The 20,266-nt window shown below is 42.9% G+C and overlaps 1 long non-coding RNA gene across 1 annotated transcript; it reads left to right on the forward strand.

Moving 5' to 3' along the window:
- Nucleotides 1-708: 708 nt before the first annotated feature.
- Nucleotides 709-19,973, forward strand: LOC115657602. The gene is made up of 5 exons (XR_004002011.1): nucleotides 709-792; nucleotides 3,524-3,621; nucleotides 5,151-5,323; nucleotides 18,705-18,893; nucleotides 19,865-19,973. It is a non-coding gene; the product is annotated as an uncharacterized LOC115657602 (long non-coding RNA).
- The last annotated feature ends 293 nt before the right edge of the window (nucleotides 19,974-20,266 follow it).

The raw sequence follows: 20,266 nt of genomic DNA on the forward strand, positions 1-20,266 counted from the left end.
ATGACCTTTCGAGATCCCTGCCAGTCCTAGAGTCTATAAGTCTATGAGTCTTGTCCTTGTACCGCGGGGTGCAGAGGTGTGGGAGGGTGAGCTTATCACACAGTCCCATGAAAATGGCTTTTCTCATCTGAAGGTTCTGCAGCCACTGCTCGTCATTCCAGACTTGCATGACGATGTGATCCCACCACTAAGTGCTTGTTTCCCGAGCCTAAAAGCAGCTTTCCACAGTGGTCAGCATTCCGTGAATGCCACAAGCAATCTCGTGTCATATACGTTACTCGAGTCGATATCATTGTCAGAGTCCTCACTGTCAGTTTGGATCTTAAGGAGTAACTCGACTGCCAAATGTGGCATGCTGGTGAGACTCATCAGCATATTCCTCTGCAGTTCGGGCTCCATTCCCTAAGACTGAAAGAGAAGACAGAGCGCGCAGTACAAAAAACATTGAAAGATGGTGCCAAATGTGGATGGAAGCACAGGGATTGCTGGGATGCAAACCAATGCATCGTGAGGCATTGGAACAGGACCCAGAATGCCCTCCAATGCCCCCTTCCCACAAGCCACAGCGCCAGAATGGGAAGAGGTGCTCTGTGGGATAGCTGCCCATAATGCACCACTCACAATGCCACTGCAAGTGCTGCAAATGTGACCATGCCAGTGCACTTGCAGCTGACAGTGTGGACACACTGCAACGCTTTCCCTGCTGTGCTCTCCAAGGGCTGGTTTGACTCAAAGCGCTCTACATCTGCACGTGTAGCCATGCCCTATAAGTGAAATGTTTCTGTAGGAGTGGTAAGTTTGGAGGGGTGATCAGGCTGTGCATGCGTGTTTTGTGATCTTGTATCTAGCAGGATCAAGAATTTGAGTCTCCAAGTGCAGTTCCACCTATGTATCAGAATTCAAACTTCATATGATTTGAGGAAATACTAACTTTCCATTTTCACCCTGAATGTTTTCATGCCGTTCTACAATATATAAAATTTCCCTAGAGATATTGTTACTACTTGACTTTACCAAGAAATGGGCTGTCTTCAGGGATGCCCAGAGCGGGGAGCAAGTGGCGCAATTTGCCCCGGGCCCCGTAGGGGCCCTGTGAGCCCTGGCCCAGCGGCAGTCCGGGTCTTTGGCCAGCATTTCAGTGGCAGGGGGCCCTTCAGTGCTGCTGAAGACACCGAGCGACTGAAGGACCCCCTGCTGCCGAAATGCTGCCGAAGACCTGGACCACTGCCAGGTCAGTGAGTACAAGTGCCGCAGCTCCCCTGCTTTGCCCCAGGCCCCCTGAATCCTCTGGGCAGCCCTTGCTGTCTTTGGAATTATAAACTCCAAGTTCAAATCCTATCACTTCTTGGACCTGCATGGAGTGTGTGAGGTTTGTAGTATTATGCAGCTGTGGATCATTGCGAACTGCTTCCTAATATTTGGCAGCTTGCTTTTTAATATTTCCAAACACTCCTGTTATCTCTTTTCAGCAGTATGAGTCTAATCACTACAATAAATTCATGATTCTCTGTTAATCCAGCAAACCCTCAAAATTATCAGCGCATGTAGTTATATTTCTGTTTTAGGAATGCACATTGAAGCAAATTTTTCCGCTTCTTAGAGACTTGAGTCTTTTAGATGTAAGATGCACATTACTAACTGGGAATGGTTTTTCAGCAAAGGCTTGTAAATACCTGTAAGTATTTAGGATTGTGCAGATGACATTTTCCTCAATGAATGTAAGATGGAAAGCTGCAGGGTTTCAGCCAAATTCAGCAGGAAGAAGGAGAAAAGTATTTCCACATCTCTTCTGTATGTTATTAAAATGGAAAAATGAGATAATTCTGCAGTACATATGAAAACTAAATAGGAGGTCTATTCTCTGTATAACTTTAACCAATTTCAATGGCTGTTACATGCACATTTATGGGAGAAAAGACACCTAAAATAGACTGATATATGAATGATGTTGTACATTTAATACTAAAGGAAATGCTTATTTTACTTAGGACAGTCACTTTTTATTCCAGATATATACATGCATTCTTTTTACAGCAATTCTTCCAATTGTCAGAATGACCTGATACATTTGTTCTTTGATGTCAATGTGAGTTGCATTACTGTGGAATCATTGCTACAGAAATTCCAACCCGTTTTTTAAATGTATTGCGTTCACTCATTTTCTTCAGAGAAGGAGGGTTTGATTTCTCATAGTCAAATGGAGAAAATCTCTAAATCTACGGCAGTGTGTGTGGCAAAAGTAACCAGAAAGCTAGATCAGAGACAATATGGGAAAAAAGTGATTAAAACGCCAACAAACAAAATTTATCTCTTGATAATACGTGCTTCATTGTAATTGAAACCAGTGCTAAATTAGATTAATACCAAAATATTAAAGTGTGCCAAACCTGTTTTCTTTAGGCTTTGCCATAATTGAATTCTGGTGCGGATGATAGTTTAAGTAGATAAAGTTCTTTGATTAAGGAACTTGATTATTCATAGGGCAGGAGCGTCCTGCTAAGGTATACAGTGCTATGCTTTTTTTTTTTTTTTTTAAAGAATCACTCATCCCCCCTTCCTTGCCCTTATGATCCATGTTTATGTATCTAAAGTCCATATCTTGCCTACAGTAAATCTTTCTCTTGCTCAGAACGAAACTATTTCACTATGTAAGCCAGGCATATTGACAACAGATTTAACCCGGCCAACTCAGCTTTCTTCAATCACAAGAGAGCTGGGTTGGTTTCAGGTTTCTGGGATACAGGCACAAAAAATCTGCATGCCCCAAGTAGAATCCATTTGTTTTCCTTTTTTACACACCTAGGGGGAGGTCAAAAAGAAAGAAATATTTTAGCTGCTTAGAACAAGATGAATTATGGGATTATTTGTAATCCAGAATGAAAATTCAGTTACAACAAATAAGATAGCACCAAAAATAAGATCCATTAACTCCTGAGAGTCAAAAGCATATTTTATATTGCTCCTTTAGATTTATTCTGTGTCTTTTTTCTATTCAGGTTTATGTCAATCACTGCATAGCTCATAATACCCCTCATATCTTTGTAGAAATCCCTATTTTGGAAGGTATAAGAAAAATAGCTATTTATGTATCCTGTCTGTTGTATTTCTTATATTGTTGTAATTGGAGTGAAGTCTAGACTTTTGTTGTGATATTAAGAATAAATCAAGTTAGACTCAATACTAGGGTCCCCAGATTCTCTGTGGAGTTCAACCAAACAATGGTAGGGACAATTTGTCACTAACATCTCTGATTGTTTGATTTTCTGGAGGTTTGACTGGTGATATTTAGGTTTTCACTACCATGTACACTACAGCTTTAAAAAAATGCATAGATGTATGCAGGGGGTGAGAGTGTTCACGGAAACAATCCTTTGAACATAATAGTAATAAAAGTGAAATCCCTGGGTAATAAAAATTGCGTTAATGAACAATGAAACTGTGGAGGATAATAAAAAAATGCTTTAATGAATAATGCAACTTTTTTTTTCTCCCTCTCCAAACTGTTGCCGGAAATAAATTCCAGACGAGGAGCTGCTTTCTACACAGATCATAAATACTCAGTATTTTCTTCAGGGACTGGCCTAAACACTGAACCAAGCTCCAAAAGGAGACACTGGAAAGGTGAATTGGTAATTGTTTATAGAAATACATAGATTTCTGCCCCCCTGTAGCTTGATTATCTACTCAGAGGTTAGAGTATTTGGAATATACCCTGTCTACCTGCCATGGCCCATAGTATGCCTAAAATGAATGCAAAATATTCCCAGGTCTGGTTAGGTTGTCTAGTGACAGTAAAATAAGGATCAGGATTCAAACTGTGAATATGGTCACATGCCTCAAAGGCAAGCAGGAGCTGGGGACCCAGCAAAGGTGGTGTGCACTGGCCACAGAGGTTGGAATGACTTGCACTGTTCTAGAGTGAACTAGTTGTGGTGACAGGATTAAGATGAAGCTGAGGCCAACCCACCTTAAATGGTTGGAAGGTGGGTGAGCTGCAGGCCTTCAGCAGTGGATGTGGAAGATCTCACAGGACTTCTGTTTAAAAGAAAAAAAAAATTATTTGATCCAACTAATGTTGGAATGGAAAAGTCCTTCCAATTTTAAGTGTCCTGACCTTAATGGAACCTTAGTGGAAAAGATTATAAAGCCTTTCACTTCTGTATTGCTGGATCAAATCCAATGCAAGTAGGTTGTGACCAGAAGTTGACATCACCAGATGACTATTAAGGAGCCAGTGTGAGATGAAGTACAGTAATTTCAGTACAGTTCTCAGTGAGTAAATGTCCACATCACAAAAACTACCATAAGTGACATCTTTGTTCGCAGCTTCAGCAGAGAGGCCCAGTCCTGCAATTGTAGCCCTGTGGCCTCCAATGGAAGTTTTACCTGGATAAATGAAATAAAAACAGGACCTTAGGTAATAATTTTTTTAAAAATAAGTCAGGGTCGGCTTTAGGAACTGCAGGGCCCAATTCGTCGGCGGTCTGGGTCTTCAGTGGCACTTTGGAAGCAGGTCCTTCACTTGCTCTGGGTCTTCTGCGGCACTGAAGGACCCACTGTCAAAATGCCGCCGAATACCCGGGCCGCTGCTGGGTGAGTAAAAAACAAAAAGTTAGGTGCTTTTCCTTAGGCACAAGGCCCTCTTAGGCATGGAGCCTGATTCGGGATAATCGGGGGAATCAGCCTAAAGCTGGCCCTGAAATAAATAATGCGTTTTGTTGTTGTTTGTATTTGTATAGCTGAATAAACTACAGATTTAGAAGGAGAAAATGTTCTTTCCCCATCTTTTCCTTGTTTAACTTTGTTGAAAGATAGAATAAATTATTTCTTAAGAATTTATTCTATCTACCCCTTCTCAGGCTGGAGCTTTTATAAATCAAAGATAATAAAGAATATTGTAATAACATAAATCTGAAAATATAAATTTGGCCATGTATGTACATTCTACTGCTTCATTGTATTCATTTGTGTTTCTAATAGTATTAGTCCTGTAAATTTTGTGTTCTAATATGAATTATTTATCAAAATACTTTTGCACCAAAGGAAATGTATTAAAATATAATGAATCTTCTCCTGAAATGAATGCCCATTTAAAGAATAATACAGTTAAATTAATATATTTTTAGGTAACTGATGTGTGTATTTGACAGGTATCTACTTTATGAGCAGAGAATAGCAGGAGGAAAATGAAGTATAACTGAGAAGAACACAAAAAACACTAATGGCTATAGATTCCATGCCATCAGAAAAAAAACGTAGGGAGCAGTTTTCCACAGGAACATCTTGACAGCAGTGGCCAGTAATGAAATCGGAATACAGCAAGGTAAGAGCTATTAAAAGAGCAAATTTAGGCCCCAAAGAGCCCCCAGAGAAATAACTAGGGCTTTGTGAGTGGACGGGGATCCACCTGGCTGGAACTCAAGGCAGGCTCAGGACTAAGGTTGTAGTGCTTTTAAGCAGTAAGTCTGGGATTTGAGTAGTACAATTCTCACCAGCAAAGCTTGGTACAATTTTGAAGATGGCTGAATATGTGTGACAAAACTGACGAGAAGTGATCTGGGACCGCTGCTAGGGGAAAGGGGGTTTGGGCTGAGGTGTGTATACTGGGACCCCACTGGTACTGGGGGAAGGGGAGGCTGGGCTGTGGCGTGTGGCCCGGGACCCCCGCTGGTGCTGGGGGAGGGAGGGTTGGCAGGGGCTCCCTACCTGGTTCCATGTCCCTGCAGCTCCTAGGCGGCAGAGGCAGGGGCCAGGGCAGGAGCTCCTTCTTTGCTCCCACCACAAGCGCTGGCTGCCACAGCTCCCGTTTGCTGGGAATCGCATACAATGGGAGCTGCGGGGGCAGGACCTGTGGGCGTGGAGACAACCTCCCAACTCCCCCACCATCTAGGAGTTTCAGGGGGGGCCCCTACCCCAGGTAAGCACCCTACCGCACCCCCAAAACTCCTGCCCCTAGCCCTGGGACCCCTCCCACACACCTAAACTGTTGCTGAGGTCACGGAAAGTCATGGAATCCATGACTTCCATGACCTCGGTGACAAACTTGCAGCCTTAACTATCAGCCATCTTTATTCTCAAGCAGAACATCCCCAGGCCCTCAAACTTCAGGTAGGTGCTCTGGTCCAAAACAGGCAAAATTATAAATAAGCATTTGTGTTAGCAAATATACAATTGATAAAAATATATAGGGCCAAATCCACCATCCCTGTAAGGGGTGTGACAATTGACTTAGTACAGTTCCACTGGCTTATGCTAGTGGTGGTTTTGGCCTGTACAGAGTACATTAACTTAAGCACATTTAAACACATTTATTAGGGTTTATTGGTAAAGTTATCAACATTGAAACCTTACTGTTTTCTTCAAATGTATTGCTATTTTTATCAGTTTACAAATACTTAAAATACTTACTTTCAAATTTAAGAAAGCAACGTTCATTGACATTTTCACAGACTGATACAAGGGAAAAGTAAAATATAGTGGTTAGACTATACAATATGGAAGAATCCTGTATTCCATTTCAGGAAGAAGGACAAGAGAATCTATCTTGCATCAGGAATTTATGCCTTTTACTATGCAGTCCCAGATTCCAGTGGCCTTAAGGCTAGTCATATTGTGTTGCTAAATCGTGTCAGATTTGCAGCCCACTGTCATCTGTCGATCTCTTTCCCCCTCTGATAGAATGTGTTTCCAATCATTTCCTCCCAATTTATATTAGGTTTGTTTTTTTCCCAAACTGAATCTAATTGTTATTTTTAGTACCAGGTTTTTCATAATTATAATTCCAATGGAATCCCACTTGTAGATCTAATTATTAGGGTTGGTCAAACATTTTCCATTGAAATAATGTTTATTGACAGGCTTTTGGATTAATTTGTTTATTGGTAAAAAAAAAAACTGAATACCCCAAAAACAGAGTGTTTTGATTTGGAGGTACCATTATGGTGCCTCATCTGAGCTGTAGTTCAATTGCTTCATTTGCCCTGTCTCTGTGGGCTTGGCTTCCCAGCTGGACTTCGTCTTCCATAATGCTCTGCAGCACTGAGACTCCTATGACACAGAGTGGAGAGAATGCACCATGGGAGATACAGTCCGCCCGGAAGCCTGTTCTACAGACAAGAATGGGAGTATGAGGCATCTGAACTACAACTTCAGAAGACATCATGGCAACATTTCCAAATAAGATGTTTCAGTTCTTGGCTTAAAATTTTTGGATTTTGATTTTTCACTGAAAATAGAAATTGTCCATGGGGAGTAGGGAGGGGAACAAACATCTGCTGGCCTGCTTTACTAATTATATTACTTCTCTGTCCTGACTGGTGTTTGCAATACCCTCTAGGTGAGCATCCACTGCAAATTTCACAAAGGCACAATTTATTGCCTCTTCCATCTAGTTAATTAACATGTTAAAAATTGACTGGATCTATTGCTAACCTCTAGACATGTCCTCCAGTTTGATACTGTGCCATTTACCACAGCCTTTGTTGGGAGTTTTTGCTCTTATGTAAGCCACGTGACAGCTTTCACTATCCAAGCCATTATGAACTTTATTGAAAAAATGAGTTCTGTGAAAAACTGTATCAAATGCTTTAGTAAAACCCAAATATTCCCCCTCCCCCACCCGGGTTCCCTTCATCTACCGTAGGCCAGATTGTGTCCCCCTAATTTATACTGATGTCACTGGGGCTACTCATTAAAATATGGGTCTAAGTTTGCTGCCTTGCCATATATAGTGGAATGGGACAGTCACCTTTCTGGCACCATATCCCCTTTCCCCCAAACTACACAGTGGGTTTCTTCAAGGCCTGGTCTCTGCGAGTAATTGAGGTGGGTTATGTAGGGGGCATTAGGGAATGGATCATGGCAAGGAATGACATGCATCATCGCCCTGAGCCCATCACTTCAGGGAATGCGGCTGAGTCTGTATCAGCTCCGCAATGGAGCGTTCTTTGAGTTGTGATCTTTTTTTAATTGGGATTCCTCAGGGCAGTTTCTGTTGAAAAAAGTGACCAAGGGAAAAGATTCAGGACTTCAGCAGTTAAGCTGGAGGCAGAGGACCTTCATAGAGCATGGCGGAGCTTCATGTTCTGAAGGCCAATCCTCAACTTTCTTCAATGTCAACAACTCTTATAGAGCTTCCTGGCCCCTTTCTTATCTCCCCTAGATTTGCTGTCCTGAACTCCAATGTCCTTCTCCTGCTGTGTTTTTTGATCCATCTTGCTGATTCAAGGATTTCATGATACAGTAACTCCTTGCTTAAGGTTGTAGTCATGTTCCTGAAAAATGTGACTTTAAGCGAAACGAAGTTAAGTGAATTTAAACAAACAATTCAATACTGTACACAGCAATGATGATTGTGAAACTTGGTTGAGGTCATGAAGTCAGAGGTTGGAAGAGGGTGGGATATTTCCCAGAGAATGCCCTACTGCTAAATGATGAACTAGCACTTGGCTGAGCTGTCAAGGGTTAACTCGTTGTTAATGTAGCCTCACACTCTACAAGGCAGCAGGAATGGAGGGAGGGGAGACAGCATGTCAGACAAAGACAGAAACACACACCCTGTGTGTGTGTGCGTGTGTATGAGAGAGAGATGTGCATTTCCCCTTTAAATAGCTGACCCCACTCTTAAGTACATTGCCTTGTTAAGTTAATCAGCAAGCTGTGACGCAGCTGCTGCCAGGAAGCTCCCTCCATCCTGAGCCCTGTCGTGTGTCCCCTCTGCTCTATAGAAGATGGTGTAGGTGGAGTGCAGGAGCAGAGGGGAGGGGGACACCCTGGCATTAGCCACTCACCCCCCCCCAGCAAGCAGGAGGTTTGGGGAGCAGCTCCAAGGCAGAGGGCAGGAGCAGCACATGGCAGTGGGGGGACGGACAGCTGAACTGCCGGCAACTGGTAGCCTGCTGGGTGGCTGCTGCACAGGGAACTTAGGGGAGTGAGGAGTGGGGAGCTGATAGGGGGGCTGGCAGTCCACTCTGGTTCCAAGCCCCCACCTGCTAGCTGCAACAGACTGCTCTTTCTGCAAGCAGTGGACAAAGCAGGCAGCTGTCAAACGATGTTATAAGGGAGCATTGCACAACTTCAAACGAGCATGTTCCCTAATTGATCAACAATGTAACAACGAAACAATGTTAACTGGGATGACTTTAAGTGAGGAGTTACTGGAAATAACTTGCCTACTAGTTTAACATTTTCCATTAGTTCCTTCCTGTTGGTAATATACAGATCTGTAATGGCTTCTCCTTTAGTCTGGAGTCTTTACGTGCTGTATCATAAAATTGTCTTGTATGTATCTTAGGAATCTCTTTAATGTTTTTATTACTCAGCTATCTGAACAGTACATTGAGTACAGTCAGTATTCTGTCACTTTAGTTTGGGAGTTGGCCCAGGAGTTTTTTGCTCTTGCCTTTTCCCTGGCTTGGTGAAATGTATCAGAAGCCTGGAGCAATTTCTTTGCTTTTCTATTCCTTATGTCCTTCAGATATGATTTCAATACTACTATACTATACTAGAGACTGGTTGTAATTAAGGGTCTTTTGAAAAATAGTCTTCCACTGCCATTGTACTGTAGAACCATTCCAGTTCAGCTGTTGAATGAAATTTTCCCACTGAATTTGTCATATCTACAGATTCTGTGTGTACAATTCAGTGGACGTGTTATGATATTCTTGCAATGTGCTATTGATGCTTGTGCACAGATATGAATAACGTTGTGAAGCGTTATGTAACTCAGCTCTTTTATATTAGAAAAAGTTGCAAAAGGCATCACTCCAGATCCAAGGCTTGCACATTTTAATTTTTTTTTACAAAGCACATTTTGTTTTACTTAGAGCATGCCAAAAAAGCATCTGAATCCACTAACCCCTGATACTTATTGATTTATCTGTATATAAATCACAGCATAATTTACATCAGTTTTTAGAGAGAAATTTGCATTTAGACTAACAATTTTACACCATGCTTCAGTCAAGTGTGTCTTAAAAGGTGAAATTGTGAAGTGTTTTAAACTGAAATTAGTGATTATTTATAATACCTTAGCAAGCTTAATAAATATTTACTCAAGGAAAATACATACAGTATAGATTTTAACAAAAGAATGTTCAAAACAGCATTAGAAATGCCTGTTAAAATCTGTCTATCTATTCAACAACTGGGGCTGCTTCTCACAGGGTGTGAAATTCACCCCTGTGTGGGGCCAGCCTGATGCCCAGACACCACAGGTTGAAGTGGATACGTGTGCTGGCCTTCTGTGTCAGAGCAAATATCACCAAATTAAGGGCTGCCCTGTGAATAAAACATCCCAGCAAGGACCCTATGTGAGGATGTAGAAATAGGGGTGAAAGATTCTTCATGCTATTTGAAAGCACTGGCTGTTCCAGAGTCATATGGTAAGGAAAGTTCTGTTATTTTTTAAAAAATGTTTAATTTAACATTTGATTAAACTCCTGTTACATGAATCAATGTTTCAGAAAACATACAGACCTTGTAGCTCGGCAACGTTCAGATTTCCATTGCTTCCTAATGAGAAAGGATCAAAGAGTCATAGCAGTTAGAGGAAAAAAGACCTGATAATCATAGTCTATTCTTTGGCATGGGCAGGCAATCATTTTTCTGAAAAGCTGGTTTAAATTGTTGTGACAAATCTGTGATAAACCAAATATTAAATGAAACTTTAAAAAAAAATTGCAGAACTTCTCTTACCATACGACTCTGGAACAGCCAGTGCTTTTGAATAGCTGTTTCATCCCTATTCTGTACTTGTCAACCTTTTCTTCCCTTCCCTCATCCCTTGTGAGCTATATTCAGCTCTTAGTTATGGCAGTTTCTCCTGAGGACTGTGAGATCATATCGATGTAAACTCTGTATAGAGGAGAGGGCCATAGTGGTGAAAGATGCCCTCAAATTCACATGGTTGGTGGCTGGAGCTGGCCGGAGCAGCTTCAGAAGTAGAAAGTCAGCAAGGAGGCTCATTTAAGGTACCTGTAGGATCTGCTAATTCTGACAACCCAACCACAACTTAAAGTAGACTTTTCCTGACATGACCTCTGAGAATGACAGCATTGTAAATACCACCCCCCTTTGCTGGGGTACGCCCCCTGCACCATTGGCAGTGAATTTAGCCCAGTGATTGAAAACTGCAGTAATATCTGTTTACTTGTAACAGGAGATTACTGCAGTATCTCCAAAACCAGTGAGTGGAAAGTGTGGGCAAATGTTGACTTTCTATTTGCAAAGTGTACAGTGATTGGAATATCATTCATGTTGAACTGAAATCTGAGCCATCTTAAAAAGGCCAGGCAGCGCACAGACCTGGGTGGGCTCTTGAGTCAAAGACACCTTTGTCTGGTCATTGTGGCTTATGACTGACTGAGAAGGCACAGTAGCACTGTAATTTCGCTGCTGGCTACCAGTCTGCTGCTTCAGGGGTGCTGTGGCAATGCTGATCAGTTGCTCTGTCCTGTGGCAACAGGTGGATAAGGAAGCACATTCAAAAAGCTGCAGCATGCTGGAGGCAGCCAGTGCCCCATATGGAGACTCTCAGAATTAGCTCTGTTCCCCCTGGTGACTGGAAGGAGGCCCCATGTGAAGAATTTAAGCTGGTGGGGGAGGTAGATACGCTGGAGGGTAGGGATTATTTAGCCTAACCAAACAAAGGCTTGGGGGAAGCTATGATCGCTCTCTATAAATACATCAGAGAGATAAATACCAGGGAGGGTGAGAAGTTATTTAAATTAAGCACCGATGTCGACACAAGAATAAATGGATATAAACTGGCCATCAACAAGTGTAGGCTTGAAATTGAACGAAGGTTTCTAACCATCAGAGGAGTAAAGTTCTGGAACAGACTTCCAAGGGGAGTAGTGGGAGCAAAAAACCTAACTGGCTTCAAGACTGAGCTTGGTAAGTTTTTGGAGGGGATGGTAATGATGAAACTGCCTACAATGGCATGTAGCTGATCTGCATCTGATAGCAGCAAATATCTCCAGTGGCTGGTAATGGGACATTAGATGGGGAGGGCTCTGAGTTATTACAGCGAATTCTTTCCCAGCTGTCTGGTTGATGGATCTTGCCCACATGCTCAGGGTCTAACTAATGGCCATATTTGGGGTAAGGAAGGAATTTTAACATAGATCAGATTGGTAGAGACCCTGGGGCGTTTTCACCAGTACAGGAAACAGGTCATTTGCAGGTTTAAACTACTATAAATGGTGGATTTTCTGTAACTTGAACTCTTTAATTCGTGATTTAAGAACTTCAGTAACTCAGCCAGGGGCTAGGGATCTATTACAGGAGTCTGTGGGTGAGATTCCCTGACCTGCAATGTGCAGGAGGTCAGACTAGATCATCATGATGGTCTCTTCTGACCTTAAAGTCTATGAGTCCATTATCATCCTAAGATTTAATTAAACCAACAGATTGGAGAGTTTCAAATTTGATTCAGGATTATAGAATGTATGCTTGTAAGTATACTCCAAACTGTTGCCAAGATAAGAGTTGAATTAAAAAGGGAGAGATGTATTTTTTTTAACTTGTATTCGTGTCCTATACTGGCAGTTTAATTTATAGCTAAAAGAATCCAAAACTGATTACAAATTTATCTTTACATTTACAAATTTTTTGAGATTAAACCATAACACTTTCAGAATACAGACATTTACCTTTTTAACAGGTCCATAGAAGGTGGCATTGAGACTGCCGAACCCATGTGATGCTGGAGTGTCAGCTGTTGACCACTGTGTTTGGCTAAATAAAATCTACGAGACAATTAAAATGAAAATTTACATATTTATATGGCACATTTTATGCAGATGATCCAAAAGCACTTTACATACATAGATAATTTTGAACTCTTCAGGATGGACTGTACTAAGTGTAATGTGTAACAATTACTTAAAAAAAAAAATGTTAAATTGAGGTTAAGGTCACATCTGAAACAAAAAACCAAGCAGTGAGTAGTTGGTTTTCTAGTTTGCCCCCAAAAGAACAAAGCAGCTCTCTAATATGCCTTTAATACTCACAAAAGTATATTTACTGTACCCATTGTTTTAAAAATACAAGGCCTGATTTAATACATACCTTCTAAATACTTCAAAAGCATGTCTGGGGGCTGGAGGGATGTTGCACTTTGGTGTGGCTGACTAGTAGGCCAGTAGCTTGTTGTAAGAACCCGCACTGTGAGATCAACAACACCTAATGAGACCTACAGCAACACTGGAAGAAGTCATCCACCGTTTTAAAACAGGACAGTGTTCTCCACTTCTCCTATGTTATTATTACACTTTCTATTTGGAATTGGTGAGGCCTCATCTGGAGTACTGTGTCCAGTTTTGGGCCCCACACTACAGAAAGAATGTGGAAAAATTGGAAAGAATCCAGCGAAGGGCAACAAAAATGATTAGGGGCTGCGGCACATGACTTATGACAAGAGACTGAGGGAACTGGGGTTATTTAGTCTGCAAAAGAGAAGCGTGAGGGGGGATTTGATAGCAGCCTTCAACTACCTGAAGGGAGTTCCAAAAAGGATGGAGCTAGGCTATCCTCAGTGGTGGCAGATGACAGAACAAGAAGTAATGGTTTCAAGTTGCAGTGGGGGAGGTCCAGGTTGGATATTAGGAAACACTATTTCACCAGGAGGGTGGTGAAGCATTGGAATAGGTTACCTAGGCCATGGCTACACTGGCGCTTTACAGCGCTGCAACTTTTGCGCTCAGGGGTATGAAAAAAACACCCCCCTGAGCGCTGCAAGATACAGCACTGTAAGTCCTCAGTGTAATCAGTGCCGCAGTGCTGGGAGCGCGGCTCCCAGCGCTGCATGCTACACCCGTAAGGGATGTGGTTTACGTGCAGCGCTGGGAGAGCTTTCTCCCAGCGCTGGCGCTCTGACCACACTCACACTTCAAAGCGCTGCCACGGCAGCGCTTTGAAATGTCAAGTGTAGCCATACCCCTAGAGAGGTGGTGGAATCTCCATCCTTAGAGGTTTTTTTAAGGCCCGGCTTGACAAAACCCTGGCTGGGATGATTTAGCTGGTGTTGGTCTTGCTTTGAGTGGGGGATTGGACTAGATGATCTCCTGAGGTCTCTTCCAATCCTGATGTAAGCAGAGTCAGGATAAGCTCTACCCTGACATCTGGTGGAAAGAATGTCAGAGAGTGTATTTGCATAGGCACGCCTACCCTATCCCAGACTGCTGAGCTGTGGGACTGCTTGGTGACAAATGACTCACCCTCAGTTGGGTGGTACTTGCTAGACAAGGGACATGGGTTCCAAAACCCAGTGAATTGAGAGAGGCTGGGGACAGGTATCTGTGCCTGGTGGTGCAGTCTCCTTGTGGAGCCAGAAGCACCAGTTCCACCCCCTCCTCTCTCCACTGTGGAATGTCAGAGTTGATTTTTTTTATTCCCTCAAGAATCTAAATACAGGTTACTGAGCTGAACTCACTTTGGGCTAATGGTGCACTAGCACTGGGGCTCCCCTACTAAGAGCTGAGATCACTAAGAGCTGAAATCACTAAAGAGGTGAAATAACTGGGCTGAGAGCACTGAGTACTGTGCTAACTAGTGGGGGAGCCTGAAGTTATACTAGCAGCAAAGAATCCTGTGGCAACTTATAGACTAACAGACGTTTTGGAGCATGAGCTTTCGTGGGTGAATACCCACTTCTTCAGATGCAGGTGAAGTGAGTAATGTAGATCTCCTGTCTTATTCTAGTGAAGTCCGTTTGTATAGAAGTTTGGTTATTAATGAGAGTCTCCAGGTTGGAGAGCTCTTTTTTGATGTTTTCCTGTTTGCTGTATAGGATGCTGATCAGGTGGTTCCTCAGTTTTTTTGATAGAGTATGGCATAATCTCTCACTGTGGTCTGTGTAGTATGTAGATAGCAGTGGATTTTTTACCTTTAGTCCATTTGGTATGATGTCTATCCGTTTGCATTTGGAAAGGAAGATGATATCTGTCTGTATTTGTGCAAGTTTCTTCATGAGGTTGATGGATTTCCACTCCATACGGCTAAATGCAGTGCCTTGCATGGTGTCAAGTATCAGAGGGGTAGCCGTGTTAGTCTGGATCTGTAAAAGCAGCAAAGAATCCTGTGGCACCTTATAGGCTAACAGACATTTTGGAGCATGAGCTTTCGTGGGTGAATACCCACTTCTTCAGATGCTTTTACAGATCCAGACTAACACGGATACCCCTCTGATACTTGAAGTTATACTGTGGAACAGAGCAGCTGGTGGAGTGGAGCAGTTGTGGGGATGGCTGGAGCAGATCACGGGACAGCTGGTGGCAGCGGAGTGGCTGGCAGAGCGGAGTAGCTGTGGGACGGGTGGAGCGGCCCACTGAGCGAGCGGAGCCGAGCAGCTTGCAGAGCAGCTCATGGAGCAGAGCAGCTGGTGGAGTGGAGCAGTTTCTGAGGACGGCTGGAGGAGCAGAGTGGAGCAGCTGGTAAAGCAGAGCAGTTCGTGGAGAAGGCAGAAGCAGAACCCACGGAGAGGCAGGGCAGTTGGCCCCGGACCACGTAAGGTGCCCCTTTGTACCCAGGCTGGGGGGAGGGACCTCTACAGATAAACTCTCGAACTCTGGGGTGGCATTGACCAGAGACTTTTGGGTTGTTGGACTTTGGGGTGGTTGGACTTAAAACCCTAAGGGGAAAAAGGACAGTGCCAAACGTACTTGGAGGTGGGTTTTTGTTTATGGTTTGTGTTATAACCCTGTTTGTGGTGTCTCTCCAATGGGATGCCGCATTGATTCCTTCCTTTATTAAAAAGATTTTGCTACACTCAGACTCCGTGCTTGTGAGAGGGGAAGTATTGCCTCCTAGAGGCGCCCAGGGGGGTGTGGTATGTGAGTGTCCCAGATCACTGGGTGGGGGCTCGAGCCGGTTATGCATTGTGTTACTGAAACGGAACCCCTGGATACTGAACCCGGCCCTTGTTGCTGCCAACTCACAGGGGCAGAAGGGTTACACTGATATTCTATGATTCTAACCCTTGCCCTTCTGTGACCACAGAGTGGCAGGAGGCAGAGTCCAAAAACACCTTCTCCCTGCCTGCACTCTTTTAGCATGTATAGCTGTGGGGTAATGGGAAGAGGCAGGCGCAAAGCTGTGATGATCTGTGTGAGGGAGATGCTGCAGTGTGATACACAGAGATTGGAGAGGGAAGACAGAGACAGAAAATCAGGAGGGTCCTGGGACTGGGAGATCCTCTAAAAAGAAAGCGATTATGAGAAGATGTGGGAAGTGTGGAAAGGGTTAGCAGCAAATTAAGGAGAACAAATGTAAAATATATCAGGGATGATGTACACACACAGCTGGTTGTAAAGAGAGATTTCCTGAGTGCATCTTCGGCATGTGCTTTGAAAAGCATGCCTTGTAATTCAGCATCCGTTCGAAGCTGTGAAGTGCCATGCAAGCCTATTCCCTGGTCTGTAGGAATTTTCTCCTGTTTTTGTTAATGAAAGTGAATGTGTATGGGTCATTCAGTGGTGCTAAATCTTCTGTTGGGGGTCTCTGAGGGCCTGGGAATTTATGTGGGGGAAGAGTGTCCAGACTACCTCAGAGGCATGTACAGGTGCTCCCCAATGATGTTTTCCATGTGATTTCCTTGTGGCTGTACCAGCAGGAGTGACTGAGCAGCTCAGGAGTCAACAGAAGGAGAGAGTGAAGCTGAATGTATATTAGCAGAGCACACAGTGGAGAGCAGACTTGCCTTGTATGAAAAAGATGAATGGTCAGAAACTGCAGAACACACTGTGTGATTTTGACACGTTTCGGCAGTTTTATCCGCAGGATGTAACCCATGTGAAATCTATTCCTCAGAATTGTTTCCATGATGCATTTGCATCAATTATCAGCGGAGGTAAAAGACCAGATAAAAAGAAAGCATTGCCAGTTAGATTTTTATTATTGCATTTAAAATTTCATAGCAGAAGAACTCCTCTGAGACCCAATGGGATCCCTGAGCAACAGTAAACAATTACAGCTTGATGGAGTGCATTCTTGCCATGCAAGGAATCCTGATCTCTACAGTAATGTCTTCAAATGAGGGAGACAACCTTCACAGCTTGTGTGATTAGATGGGGGCCCATTGCATGAATATTATTTTTCTATTGTTCTCTTTCCTCCCCTCATTTTAAACCTGTTACACAGTATGTGGACAACATATGGTAGAGACCAAAAAGGGGGATAAGAAATTTGCAAATGAGAGGGAAACATATTGTTTGGTAAAATGTCTGGTGAGCACTGAATTTTTGCTGCTAGAATAGAGAATAGGGAGCGCTGCCTATAGGGTAATCTACTCCCAGCTAATCCCATGCATTTTCATGCCATAAAAAGGGAGTATAGGGAATGAGTGAGGGTGGGGCCACACCGAACAGTTTTACTCACAGGCCTCTGGTGCTACTTCCACTTCATATCCGAAATGCCATTGCACTGCACTTCCTGTTAAGTGCAGCATAATCTTTTGCAGGATGTGGCCCAAGATATTAAATAGAGGGAACAGAGTATCTGAGAGCAGGTAGGGTAAAAGGCATTAAAGCTTATTTGTTCCCACCTGTGAAGCCAGAACCCTCTCAGACAAAAAATGTGCTTTAACAGAATTAACTTTAAAAAAGTGTCAGACGAAATTGTTCTTTGAATGCATTATAGGAACTGACTGTTGTAGAGTGAGAATAGACAGTCAGGTGTTGATAGCATGTAGGAAGAAAGAGTGGTTATTAATCAGTGGGAAGAAACACTGAGTGTGGTGTGGGAGTAGGGCAGATGGGAGTGAATATACAGGCTCTTATCAAAATTATTCACCTTCTGAATCAGTGTCATATAAACCTACTTTTAGAGCCTGCAGCACAGAGTAGCCTCTCCCTCCACGGTCTGACAATGTTGCCAGGATGAGTACGGCATTCAGAGAGGTGTTGAGTCAGCTCTAAGCACAATAGTAATTCATGATGTACTGCTAGTGCTTTTATCACTGTTTCAACCAAATAGACTGTGACTATAGTACACTGGTGGGAAGCAAAGTCATTAATTCAAGTGCTCTGTGGGATGGAGAAGTAGTAAGAGGTTGTTAAGGTAGTTAGAAGAAGTGTTTGTGCATCTCTGTTTTGGGGGCTATTTTCCATATCCACCTCCTCATAAAGCCAACTGCCTTGTTGCCATGAGTCCAGGTGTATAAGGCTCAGTGGGAACCATAAAAACCTCTACTACTGACCTATCCTGGCTTTCCTATACTGAAAAATCCCCACCATTGCCTTGGGCTTGGGGCAAGTGCTGTGTATCTCAACTGGAAAAATTCAGCAGCTCCCTTTCCCAATGGAATTACAAAGCTTCCATTTCTAGCCTTGGAAGCTTTTATACATTTACACACACACACACACACGAAACATTGCAGAGTCATGTGATAAGTTATCCTGCAGCTTTGACCACCTTACTGGCAGCCCCTGCCCTGCTCACTAATCCATCCCCTCGGGACTTATTTGTACATTCCGACTCTTGCCTCAGCATCTTCAAATAAGTGTCAGGTTAAACAGAGAAATGTCTCCTCCTCCCCACAAATGTGGAATTTCCCCCTTCACCACTCAGTTACCCCAGCTAATGTGTATATGTGATGAAATAAGTGGGCCCAGAGAATCAAAGGTATTAATCTGATTGTGTTGTTGTACATCATTAAGCAGTTAAATGTGGTTCAGGGATTTGAATACAGACTTTGTTTTCCTCAGGAACATCCAGAACTCAACACACCAGTGAGGCTGCGTGATTATCATTGGCAGACAAGAAATGATCTCCAGATAAAGGGGTGTCTCAAATCCAGCAAGGGAAAAGATGTTAATAAACATGTTGGGCCCAAGACCCCCTTATTAAAATGACACTACCCAACCCCCGCAACAAGCGAAATTCATTCCTGGGCAGTAAGACATTTTTCTGTACATAAAAATGTCATGCTTTAAAGTCTGTTGTCTCACAGTCTCTGTTATATGGCATCCTCAAGCCTGGCCCATTCAGCCATGCAGCCTTTCAGAAAAATGTGCCAATTATAGGTGCTTGGTTATGTTGTAAAATAAGGTGACTCCTATACCTTTGCAAAACACTTCCATGCTCTCAGCTGAATGAGTACTATGCAATTGCAAAGCACCAGTAACTACAAACAGCACCCAAGACTTAGTCCTCTGTTCTAAACACTTGCACGCATTCTCCCTCTAGAGCCAGGAATAGAACCCAAGAACCTTGATTCTCAGCACTCCACTACTGTCTACCACAGGGGTAGGCAACCTATGGCGTACGTGCCAAAGGTGGCATGAGAGCTGATTTTCAGTGGCACTCACACTGCCCATGTCCTGGCCACCTGTCTGGGGGCCTCTGCTTTTTAATTTAATTTTAAATGAAGCTTCTTAAACATTTTAAAAACCTTATTTACTTTACATACAACAATAGTTTAGTTATATATTATAGACTTATAGAAAGAGATCTTCAAAAAATGTTAAAATGCATTACTGGCATGTGAAACCTTAAATTAGAGTGAATAAATGAACACTAGCATGGAGCTGTTCCTCCCATCCCCAGCCAAATTATGGCTGGACCCGCTGCAGTGGAGCAAGAAAGGGGAAAAACTTCTCACTCCTTCTGTCTTCCCTTGTACCTGTGAGGGCCAGCCACAATAAGCCTCTGATATATTAGTAAGAAATAGGCGCCTTTTTAGTTAATAAAAAGCACAGATGTAAACAACTCAATGTGAGCTTAACTTAATGAAGCATATTTTCTGGGCTTCTCACAAATCCATTAACGCTCTCTTCTTGCGTATGCCCTAGTTCTGAACAGAATGTACTTGTTGCAAATATTTTTTTTCCAGTTTCTGGTCTTCTAAAATAATTTTCCCCCAAAGGGCCAAAGGAGGTTGATTTGACAAGTTTATTCCTGAGCTTCCCAGTGCAAAAGCAGTGGTTTCACTCTCAGGGTCAGCGTTGAAAGGTATTTCCTGCGACACTTGTGAAACATAGAGGAAAATGAGGCTCTGCACTCCACTCTTGTGGCTCTATGTATGTACTATTACACTTATTGGATATTCTCTCTGAAGTTTTATATGGTTGAAGTGTTTCAACTTTCAGGGCCTTTGTCATTAACTGTGACTCAAACAACATATAAGGATGTGTGTGCGTAGACAGATACAGATAATTAGGTAGTTTGCTTCTGGAAAAGTCTTATCCTGCCTGCACAGCAATTGATAAAAAGAAAAGGAAAACATTCTAGTTGGAAAATATATTCTTCGAGTGATTGTTCATGTCCA

Source organism: Gopherus evgoodei, chromosome 9 (assembly GCF_007399415.2).
Source record: "Gopherus evgoodei ecotype Sinaloan lineage chromosome 9, rGopEvg1_v1.p, whole genome shotgun sequence".
NCBI lineage: Eukaryota > Metazoa > Chordata > Testudines > Testudinidae > Gopherus > Gopherus evgoodei.